The following is a 10746-nucleotide window of genomic DNA, read 5'->3' as shown; positions in this document are numbered from 1 at the left end:
GTTGTAATTGAAGCAAACGCTTGATGTTCCCGGGAGAGTAAACTACTTGGATCTGATTAATTTATCGTTTCTGTATGCTTTATTTATGGCTTGGAGCTGTGTATTCCGGTAGCGAGCGGCCGCCGCTGCCGCAGAACTCCATTAAAGTCGTATTGGCGGTGCCTGCCCTGCATCTCTGTTCCGCCGCCGCCCGACGGGACCCGCCGTCCCTGCGGGCATTCCCGGGATCCCGGAGCGAGCCGGGCCGGGGGTGGCTCCAAACCGGCTGGGATCGGTCCAAACCCGGCTGGGATCCCTCTAAACCCGGGTGGGATGGCTCCAAACCCGGGTGGGATTGCTCCAAACCCGGGTGGGATTGCTCCAAACCCGGGTGGGATTGCTCCAAACCGGGTGGGATCCCTTAAACCGGCTGGGATCGCTCCAAACCCGGGTGGGATTGCTCCAAACCCGGCTGGGATCCCTCTAAAACCGGCTGGGATTGCTCCAAACCCGGGTGGGATTGCTCCAAACCCGGGTGGGATTGCTCCAAACCGGCTGGGATCGCTCTAAAACCGGCTGGGATTGCTCCAAACCCGGCTGGGATCGCTCTAAACCGGGTGGGATCGCTCTAAAACCGGGTGGGATTGTTCCAAACCCGGCTGGGATCCCTCTAAAACCGGCTGGGATCCCTTAAACCGGGTGGGATTGTTCCAAACCCGGCTGGGATCGCTCCAAACCCGGCTGGGATCGCTCCAAACCCGGCTGGGATTGTCCCAAACCCGGCTTGGGTCACTTCACCCCGGCTGGGATCGCTCCAAATCCGTCTGCAATCCCTCCTTTCCCGGCTGGGATCTCTCCTTCCCCTTCTGGGATCGCTCCAAACCCGGCTGGGATCGCTCTAACCCGGCCGGGATCCTTCTATCCCCCGCTGGAATCTCCCTTGCCTCTGCCTCCATCCCTCCCGAAACCCCTCCATCCCTTCCAGGACACCTCCATCCATCGCCGCAGGATCCCAATATCCCCACCAGGATCCCGCTATTCCCACCCCGATCACGGAAAATCCGCAAGGTGGGAAGCCGGGACCCCCTTTCCCAAAAATCCCCTCGATCCTGGAATAATCCTCCCAGCTGGGAGGAATTCCGGACTGGCAGGGACAGCGCATCCCTGCTTTTCCCAGGACAGCATCCCGGCTTTTTCTCGCTCCTGGAAAACCTGGAAAACCCACAGAGCTTTTTATTTTCCATTCCCTTTTTTCCCCCACCTCTCTTCCCAACCACTTGTTGTTTTTCCCACGCGGCCACGCCGCGATGTTGCTTTCCCGACTAACACCCAAATCCTTCTTAAAATTCCGCATTGTCCGCGGCGAGAGAAAAGGGGAGAAAAGGGAAAGAGCGGGGAGGGGCGGGGAAAAAAAAAAAAAAAAAAAAAAAAAAAAAAAGAACCTTCCCCAAAACAACAACAACAACAACAACAACAACAAAAAAAAAAAAAAAAAAAAAAAAAAAAAAAAAAGAAAAAGAGAAAAAAAAAAAACACAAAACGGGGCTGAAACGCGTCGGGATCGCTCCAAGGACACACACGATGGCAAGGGGTGGCATTTGCACATTAAAGGCTCCCGCGGCCAGCGGGCACGGGCGCGGGGGTGTCGCCGCTTTGGGGACAAGGACACCCCCCCCGGGCCCGGCCCCGCTCGGGTCCCGCTCGCGTCTCGCCTCCCCAGCCGAGCTTTCGCCTCTTTTTGCTTCTTTCTCCTCTATTTTCTTCCTTTCCCCCTCTACATTCTTCCTTTCCCCCTTAATTTTCCTCTTCCCCCCTCTATTTTCCTCCTTTCTCCCTCTATTTTCTTCTTTCCCCCTCTATTTTCTTCCTTTCCCCCTTTTTTTTCTTCTTTCCCCCTTTCTCCTTCTTCCCCCCCTTTTTTCTTCCTTTCTCCCTCTATTTTCTTCTTTCCCCCTCTATTTTCATCCTTTCCCCCTTTATTTCTTTCTTTCCCCCTTTCTCCTTCTTCCCCCCCTTTTTTCTTCCTTCCCCCTTTTATTTCGTCTCCTCTTTTCGTTTTTTTCCTCTCCTTTTACTTTCTCTCCCCCTTTACCCCTCGTTTTTTTTTATACTCGCCCCTCGCATTTTTCTCCCGTTTTACTTTTCACCCCTTTCATTTTCTCCCTCGCCTCTTTCATTTTCCTCTCCTCCCTTTCATTCTCCATCTCTTCCTTTATTTCTTCTCCTCCTCTGACTTTCCCCCCTCTTTTTTCCCCCTCCTCCCTTTTATTTTCCTTCACCTTTTATCCCCCCACTTATTTTCTCCTTTTATTTTTCCCATTTTTATTCCCCTTTTACCTTTTCTCCCTCCTTTTATATTTCTCTCCCCTTTCTTCCTTTTCTTTCTTCTCCCTCCTTTTTTTTCTCCCTCCTTTCTCTCCACTTTCATTTTTTTCTCTCTGCTTTTTCCTCCCTCTTTCCCCCCTCGCTTTCATTTCTTCTCGCTCCTTTTTTCCCCCCTCCTTTCTCCTCACTTTCATTTTTTTCTCTCTCCCTTTTCCTTCATTTTCTCTCCTTCTTTCCTCCTCAATTTTACTTCTCCTCTTTTTTTTTCTCCCCTCCTTTCTTTTCTTTCTTCTCTCTCCTTTTTCCTCCCCACTTTTTTCCATTCCCATTCCGCTGCCCAGCTTCACGATTTGAGTCCGAAAAGACCCAAAAAAAAAAAGGAAAAAACCCAAAAATCCTCCGGCTGGGTGTTATTTCTCCCCTTTCCCTCCTCCCCTTGGCATTTTCCCCTCTCTCCACACAATCCCAACCTCGCAGCGAGCGCATTCTGCTCCTGCCTGGTTAAGCAACCGTGAGCTGTGAATAAACAAAGTCAGTAAACAAAAAAGAAAAAAAAAAAAAAAAGAAGCTAAAAAAAAAAAAAAAAAAAAAAGGACGAGGAGCTTGAGCGAGAGGAGAGAAGGAGGGGGGGGATGGCTGGAGCTCCAAATTCCAGGAGGGTAAACTTTCCCCACCACGTCAGAGTTCAGCAAATTTACACAGATCTTATATTGCGGCCCCTTTCCTGGCGGCCCCCCCCGCCCCGCAGCCGCGGCGCTGGAAGTGAATTTTATAAAGCTGATCGATATCTTGGTAAAATATTCATTTTTAAACCGGGCGCCCGGCGAAATCTTTGCTTTGTGCTAAAGTCAACAGTGGCACGGTCGGAGCTGCAATAAATGCCGGGATGCTCCCGGCTCCCGCACAGCCGGGCCGGGGCGCAGGTAGGGGAAACCCGCCGCTGCTTCTCCCGCTTTTCCTGCGCTTCCCTGCCCGCTTCCCGCTCCGTCCCCGGCCCTGCTGCCGCTGCCCGGAGCCGGAGAACAGCGGGGAGCGGCGCGGAGCCGCGGGGGTGGGTTTGGGATGGGGTCAGGGTGGGTTCGGGGTGGAACCAGGGATTGATTCAGGGATGGATTCGGGATGGAATCAGGGATTGATTCAGGGATGGGTTCGGGATTGATTCAGGGATTGATTCGGGATGGAATCAGGGATTGATTCAGGGATTGATTCGGGATGGAATCAGGGATTGATTCAGGGATGGAATCAGGGATTGATTCAGGGATTGATTCGGGATGGAATCAGGGATTGATTCGGGATGGAATCGGGATAGAATTAGGGATTGATTCAGGGATGGAATCAGGGATTGATTCAGGGATGGGCTCAGGGCGGATTGGGATGGGTGCAGGGTGGGTTCGGAATGGAATCAGGGATTGATTCGGGATGGAATCAGGGATTGATTCGGGATGGAATCGGGATAGAATTAGGGATTGATTCAGGGATGGGTGCAGGATGGGTTCGGGATGGAATTAGGGATTGATTCTGGGATGGATTCGAGATGGAATCAGGAATTGATTCGGGATGGATTCGGGATGGAATCAGGGATTGATTCAGGGTTGATTCGGGGATGGGTGCAGGATGGGTTCGGGATGGAATCAGGGATTGATTCAGGGATGTAATCAGGGATTGATTCAGGGATGGGTGCAGGGTGGATTTGGGATGGAATCAGGGATTGATTCGGGGATGAATTCGGGATGGAATTAGGGATTGATTCGGGATGGGGTCAGGGTGGGTTCGGGATTGATTCAGGGATTGATTCGGGGATGGAATCAGGGATTGATTCAGGGATGGGCTCAGGGTGGATTTGGGATGGGGTCAGGGTGGATTCGGGATGGAATTAGGGATTGATTCGGGATGGAATCGGGATGGAATCAGGGATTGATTCAGGGATGGGTGCAGGGTGGATTTGGGGATGGAATTGGGATGGAATTAGGGATTGACTCGGGATGGAATCAGGGATTGATTCGGGGATGGGTTCAGAATGGATTTGGGATGGGGTCAGGGTGGGTGCAGGAATTAATTCAGGATGGGTGCAGGGATTGATTCAGGGATGGATTCGGGATGGGCTCAGGGATGGATTCGGGATGGGCTCAGGGATTGATACAAGGATGGATTCAGGATAAATTTAGGAATGGGTTCAGGATGGGGTCAGGGATGGATTCACGGATGAATTAATCCTGAATTCAGGACTGGGTTCAGGGATGGATTCACGGATGAATTAATCCTGAATTCAGGACTGGGCTCAGGAAGGGTTTCAGGGACGGATCCATGGGTTCAGGGATTTTTTGCGATCCCATCTCTCAATCTTGGCGCACAGCAGGAATTTTGGGAGGTGGGAGCCACCTGGAGGCTCCGATTCCGCCCGGTTTAGCCCCAAACCTTCGGGCAGGGACGGGAGGTGCGGGCCTGGCTCCCTCCCTCTTCCCCCTCCTTCCCAAATTCCCGAGTTTCCCTGGAATTCTCCATTTAACCGCAGCGGATTTTCTCCCTTTCCCCTCTATTTTTTCCTGCCAACCTTTTGTTCCGGGAGGGGATTTCTCCCGGTGACATTCCCGCTTTTCTGCACCCGCGGACAGAGCCAAAAAAAAAAAACCGGGATCCAAACATTCCCGAGGGCGCTTTTGCCGGGAAAACCGGGAATTTCAGCCGCCGCTTGCCGAGGCTCGGGGGGCAGAGCTGGCAGGGGGTGGCCGTGTCCCTCTCCGTGTCACCGGGACAGGTGACATCGCTAATGAGCTCCCGCTAATTAACGCTGACAGCTCCAATTAGCGCTCCGTGAGTCCCGGCTGCTTTTCCCTCTTTTTTTTTTTTTTTTTTTTTTTTGGATTTTTTTTTTTTTTTTTTTTTTTCCCAAATCATCCCTTCTCTCCCTTATCCACAGTTTTATTTTTCCATGGTTTCTCCCACCAGGAAAAGCGACCATTCCTATTTTTTTTTAAAAATAATTTTAATTATCCCGACCAATAATGACATTCGGGGGTGGCTCCAAGGACATCAAAGCACAAAGAGGACGGGAGGGATCCCAAATTTTCCACCCCCAACAAGATTTTCCACTCGGGATAACGCTGGAAGAGCCGGCCCTGCTTTCCCTGCCCATTTCTGGATGATCCCAAAAAAAAAAAAAAAAAAAAAAAAAACAACTCTGGGCTGAGATGGGACTAATTATTAGTGGGGCTAAAAAGAGCTGGAACACCCAAGTAGGGCTTATCCCGTCTCCCGGGAAACTGATGGAGCCTTTTTTCCAAGCTGTAATTCCGCCCAGGCTCAAGGCAATTCCCACTATTTCTCCCAAAAATTGTCCTAATCCTAGATTTTTTTTAAAAAATAATTTTATTTTTAAAAAAATCCGCTTCGGTTAATTCACAACCCTACAAAAACCAGGGAGAGAAGAGGTTGGAAAAGGGAAGGAGGAAAAAAAAATAAAAAAATTTGGAAGTTTATTCCCAGTGCTTGGGAATGGGAGAGGAAATATTTCTGGGAATGTTAAACCCGGGATTGCAGAGCCGCTGGATGTGGGAAGAGCAAAAGGAGCTCGTGGGGATTTTATTTTTTATTATTTTTGTGTTTTTTTCCCCATATTGAGCCCGTTGGAGATGAGGAAAGGTGGGAGAAGTGGATTGGTGGAGGTTTCTTGAAATAAAAGAAAAGAAATTAATTAAAAAATAAATAAAAGGGACTAAAAAGCAATAAAAGGAATAAAATTTAAAAAATTAAAAAGGGAAAGGGAAAAAAAATGAAAAAATAAAAGGAATAGGAAAAAAGGGAAAAGAGACATAAAGAAAAGGAAAATTAAAAAAAAAATAAAAAAAGAAAAATAAAGAAGAAAAATCAAAGGAAGCAAAAAACATATAAGGGGGAAAAAGTGGGAAAAAAAATTCCCTCAATTGTTTATTTTTCCCTGAAATATTCTGAAAGGAGCAGTCCCGTTCCGGGGTGTCCGGAGGCTGTGGGATACTGGGAACATCCCGGGATGGGCTCCAGGCGCGGGGACAGGGATGGATCCCAGCGGGACAGATCCGGGAGCAGGAAAGGCAGGACGGGAAAAGCTGCCCCGAGCCCGGGACGGGGATTTTTTGGGAAAAGATGGATGGAGGGATGCGGGGATGGGAGTTCTCTCCGGGCTGTTCCGTTTGCAGGGAGAGCTGGAAGCGGAATTCCAGGGAAAAGAAAGGAAAAAATAGGGAAAGAAGAAAGGAAAATGTTTAAAATCCGGGAAAGAAGGGAGTGGGGCAAGGACTGCTCCAGCTGGATTTTCCCTTTTTCCTTTCCTTTCCTTTCCTTTCCTTTCCTTTCCTTTCCTTTCCTTTCCTTTCCTTTCCTTTCCTTTCCTTTCCTTTCCTTTCCTTTCCTTTCCTTTCCTTTCCTTTCCTTTCCTTTCCTTTCCTTTCCTTTCCTTTCCTTTCCTTTCCTTTCCTTTCCTTTCCTTTCCTTTCCTTTCCTTTCCTTTCCTTTCCTTTCCCTTCCTTTCCCTTCCTTTCCTTCCCCATTCCTTCCCCATTCCTTCCCCATCCTTTCCCCTTTTTTTCTTTCTTTCCCTTCCAATTATTTCCCCTTTCCTTTTTTCTTTCCCACTTCCATCCTTTACTTTTCCTTTCCCCCTCTTTTTCCCATTTCCCTTTTTCTTTTTCTTTTTTCCTTTCCCTTTCTCTCCTTTCCCCACCCCATTCCCGCTTCACCCTCTCCACTTCCCCCCATCCCGGAGCCTTTTTCCAAGGAAAATCCGGGATGAGGCTCCCACCACCCGGGAATTCCTGACCCTCCACTGATCCGGGGCGAGGGGATTTTTTTTTTTTTTTTCCCAAGGAATTCTGCTATCCCTGTAGGAAAACAGATTTTGGGAGCCCTTGGAATGTTTTCCCTTCCCTCTCCTTTATTTGTTCAGCTAATGGCGGCGGCGGGAGTCGGGATAAATCGGGATTCAGCCGTGTCCTCATCCCTATTAAAGGCCGAGATTCCCATCTCCGATCGCCTCTTTGTGTCTGTCACAGCGATACCTGGGTCACGCTCCGGCAATCCCCGCCAGGAGCGGGGACATGGATATGGATCCTCAGCGGGAAAATCCCAACGCTGGTTTTCCCAGAAATCCCGTGGAAAAATCCCCAAAAAAGTGATTAAAAGGGGGTTCAACTCATCCCAAAGCTTCCCCCGCCTTGGAGGAAAATTGGGAAGTTTGGATGAGTGAATCAGTTTTGGAATCACTCCTGGGAATGGGAGGGGGAAGAAATCCAGCAGGAAAAAGGGGACAGAAGGTGGGAATTGTTTCCAAAGGGGTTTTTCCAGGAGTTTCTGCCCCCCTGGGTCCGATCAGAGCCGTCATTCCCAAACCCATAAAATCCCTGCAGATGTCAGGTTTTTTGGGAGCATCCAGAGGAAATCTCCGGTTTGGGAAGTCACCAGCTCATCCCTGATTTTCCCTTTGTTTCCTTTCCTTCCACACCCACTTCCCCATGAATTTCCAGTGTGGATTTTTTAGGGGGAGAAGGAAAAAGACCGGAAAAATCCATGTGGAAACATCCAAGGAATAAATCCGGCGGGAAGCAGGGCTGCTTTTCCCAGCAGGAGGATGTGAGGAGAAGGAAAAGGAGGAGAAGGAGGAGGAGGAGGAGAAGGAATTCATCACTTGGGATTGACGGGAGCTGCTGAAATGGGATTGAGTTTTCCACAGGAATAAAAAACCCCGGAATGGGGTGGATCTCCTGAAGTGCCTCTTAACCTTTCCTCTTTCCTGTTCCTAAAGGGAAAATAAATCCCACCAGGAGTCCTCACAAGGGGGGAAAAAATAAAAAATAAAGGAGCGTATTCCAGCTCTCCAAGGTGCTGGGATTCATGGAAAAGGAGGAGAGAAGGGAGAGCTGGACAGGACAGGGAGCTTGCTCCAAGCTCTGGAGCATCCCATGGGTAGGGCAGGAATTCCAGCTGGTTTTAAGGCAGGAATATTCTTCACCCGGCTGGAATTGGGGATATTTGGGATCAGGAGAGGAAGAACCACCTGGATGTGCAAGAGGCGGATCCCACCGGATTTTAAGCAGGAATGAGCGAGGGACAAGGCAAGGTCTGGGCTGTGGGATGGGGAAGGATTTGGGATGGATCCTCAGGGTTTAGGGTGCGGCAGGTTTGGAATGCGGCAGGATTTGGGATGCAGGGAGTCTCCAAACACAAATTCGGGGTGTCCCTCTGCTCCCAGATCCCGAGGGGCCCCAGAGCCGTATCCACGCTCCGAGCAGGAGCCCAGGCAGGTCCGGCACATTTTTCCCAGTTACTCATTAACCACCGTTCCTTTGACAGGATCAATATTCCAAGCAAACACTCCAGCAGCCCCACTCCGCTTCCCTCTCCTTCCCCTCGGCAAAATGATTTATTCCCGAAAAATGCAGCTGCCTGGAAAAGCGGCTCCGGGGAAAGGGGAGGGGGCGGTTTATCGGGTGGGATATGCAAAGCGCATTTATTCCGCCTTTTATCTCTCCCGTTCCATGTTGATCCCATCCATACAGATGGATTTGGGGCAGGTAGATAATGAAAAGTCAAGTGGGAAATTTACACAAAGGCGCCGCCGGCTCCCGCTTTTCCAGCGGCGTTGGAATTGCTTTATTCCTTCATTCCTCAAAGTGGGATTTCAAACATTTGATACCTAACACAAATCTGTTTAATTCCAGCCCGGGATTTTTTTTTTTTTTTTTTCTGGTGTTGATTTCCTCGTTAATTACCGAGGATATTTGGATTAAATGAGATCCTGCTCCTTCTCTCTCTGATCCATCTCCGTCTCCAAAGTCCTACCGGAGCTTCCCCTGCTGCCAAAACCTCGGGATCCTCTCCCTAAATCCCTGTAAGCAGCTTTTCCTCTGGCCAGGCGTTTAATGGAGGGCATGGGATGGGACAGCACAGCTTGGAATGAAAAAAAAAAAAAAAAAAAAAAAAAAAATCCGTAAAAAAAACCGGGAGAACCGTTATTAATAAACATCTCCCGGCCATTTGGAGGCTGCTCCAGCTTAAAGCAATTAATTCAGGATCCGGACATAAACTCTCCAGCTCTTTGACAGCTTGGAGCTGGAATAAAAATGCCAGTTCTCCAGGGAAAAGCTGGGATGGTTGGCTCTTTTCCGGACTGTTTGCTCACAGGCCCGGGGAGCAATCTTCCCGCGGAATGAAATGCAAGGACACAAACAACGTTCCAGGGAGAGAATGGGAGATGGGAATGAACAGTTTGAACTATTTGCTCAGCAGAAGGGCGGCCACAATGCCTGGCCCGTGGATTTTCCATGGATCACCCGGCTCCTCAATCCCTTTTGTTGTGGCCAGATAAGGGCACAGCTGCAGCTCTTCCCTGATTCCCTTATCCCACCGAGCCAGGAAAAGCTGATTCTGCTGTGGCATTCCCGAGCCAAAATCCAGGATCTGGCCCGTGGATCCTCAATCCCTTTTTTTATAGAGCCCTTTCCTCCAGCCCTTCCCTGATTCCACGGATCCACCAAAATCATTCCCAAGCTCCAAGCTCTGGGATGAGGCTCCGTGGTTCATCCCACAATTTTGGGAATGGCCAGGAAACCCTTCTGGGACAAGGAAAACTCTTGGAGAAAACACTCTTGGAAAACAGGAAACCTCTCGTGGCAAGGAAATATTTTAGGGAAAGGAAAACCTCTTGGATAAAGGGAAAATCCTCTTGGATAACAGAAAACCTCTTGGGGGAAGGAAACCCTTGTTGGGCAAGGAATTCTGTCCTCATTCCAAGGGGTGTTTCCAGCCCAGGCTGGAGATGCAGAGCTGCCAAGTGCAGAATTCCATATTTCTTTAGGGCACAGCGAGTTTGGAATGTAAAAATCCAAAATATGCATTGTCCTTCCTGGGAGATCCAGCTGGGAGCAAGATGTGAAAAACTGGGAATGTCCTTGCTGGGTGTCCCTGCATCCAGGCCTTTATTCCCATAAAATCCAGGGAAATTTCTCCCTCTTCGAATCCTCGTTTTGCTCCAGGCAGGGAAATGCTGGAATTCCAAATGAATCAAGGCCAGCAAGGAGGATCCATCCTCTGCCATTCCCACTTTTTGCCCTGCTGGTTCTGGGAGCTGATGGAAAGAATCCTGAAAGGATTTGGGAAAGGTTGTGGATTCAGCAATCCCAAAACCCCACGGAATCCCTGGATTTTTTTTGGGTGGGTTTTCCCCTCTTTTTCCCACTTTTTCCTGCAGACTGGAAGGCAGGATCCTCCTGCTGCTCCTGGGCTGCCCAGAGCTCATCCCAGAAATCCCAGAGCACCTGAACATTCCCTGCTCTGATGCTGCATTGCTGGGATGGCCCATCCCAAAATCCCTCAGGAAGAGGGCTGGGCTCCTCGGTTCCGTGAATTCCCAAGGAATATCCCAAATTGGAAGGGACCAAGCCCATCCCAATTCCCCATTTTAAAGGCAGATCC

At 49.6% G+C, this 10746-nt stretch overlaps 1 protein-coding gene across 2 annotated transcripts in view; it reads left to right on the top strand.

Annotated features, from left to right (window-relative positions):
• The window catches only part of FOXA2 (forkhead box A2), a 4709-nt gene extending 4548 nt beyond the window's left edge, over positions 1 to 161 (top strand). For both annotated transcript variants that reach the window (XM_056488571.1, XM_056488570.1), the window contains one exon: positions 1 to 161. This exon is cut by the window's left edge and continues 1876 nt beyond it. The gene's annotated coding sequence lies outside the window, so the exon portion shown is untranslated.
• Positions 162 to 10746: the final 10585 nt, after the last annotated feature.

This window comes from Oenanthe melanoleuca, chromosome 3 (genome assembly GCF_029582105.1).
Source record: "Oenanthe melanoleuca isolate GR-GAL-2019-014 chromosome 3, OMel1.0, whole genome shotgun sequence".
Taxonomy (NCBI): domain Eukaryota; kingdom Metazoa; phylum Chordata; class Aves; order Passeriformes; family Muscicapidae; genus Oenanthe; species Oenanthe melanoleuca.
Note: the sequence above shows the minus strand (reverse complement) of the source record. Positions and strands in the feature narration are given on the sequence as shown.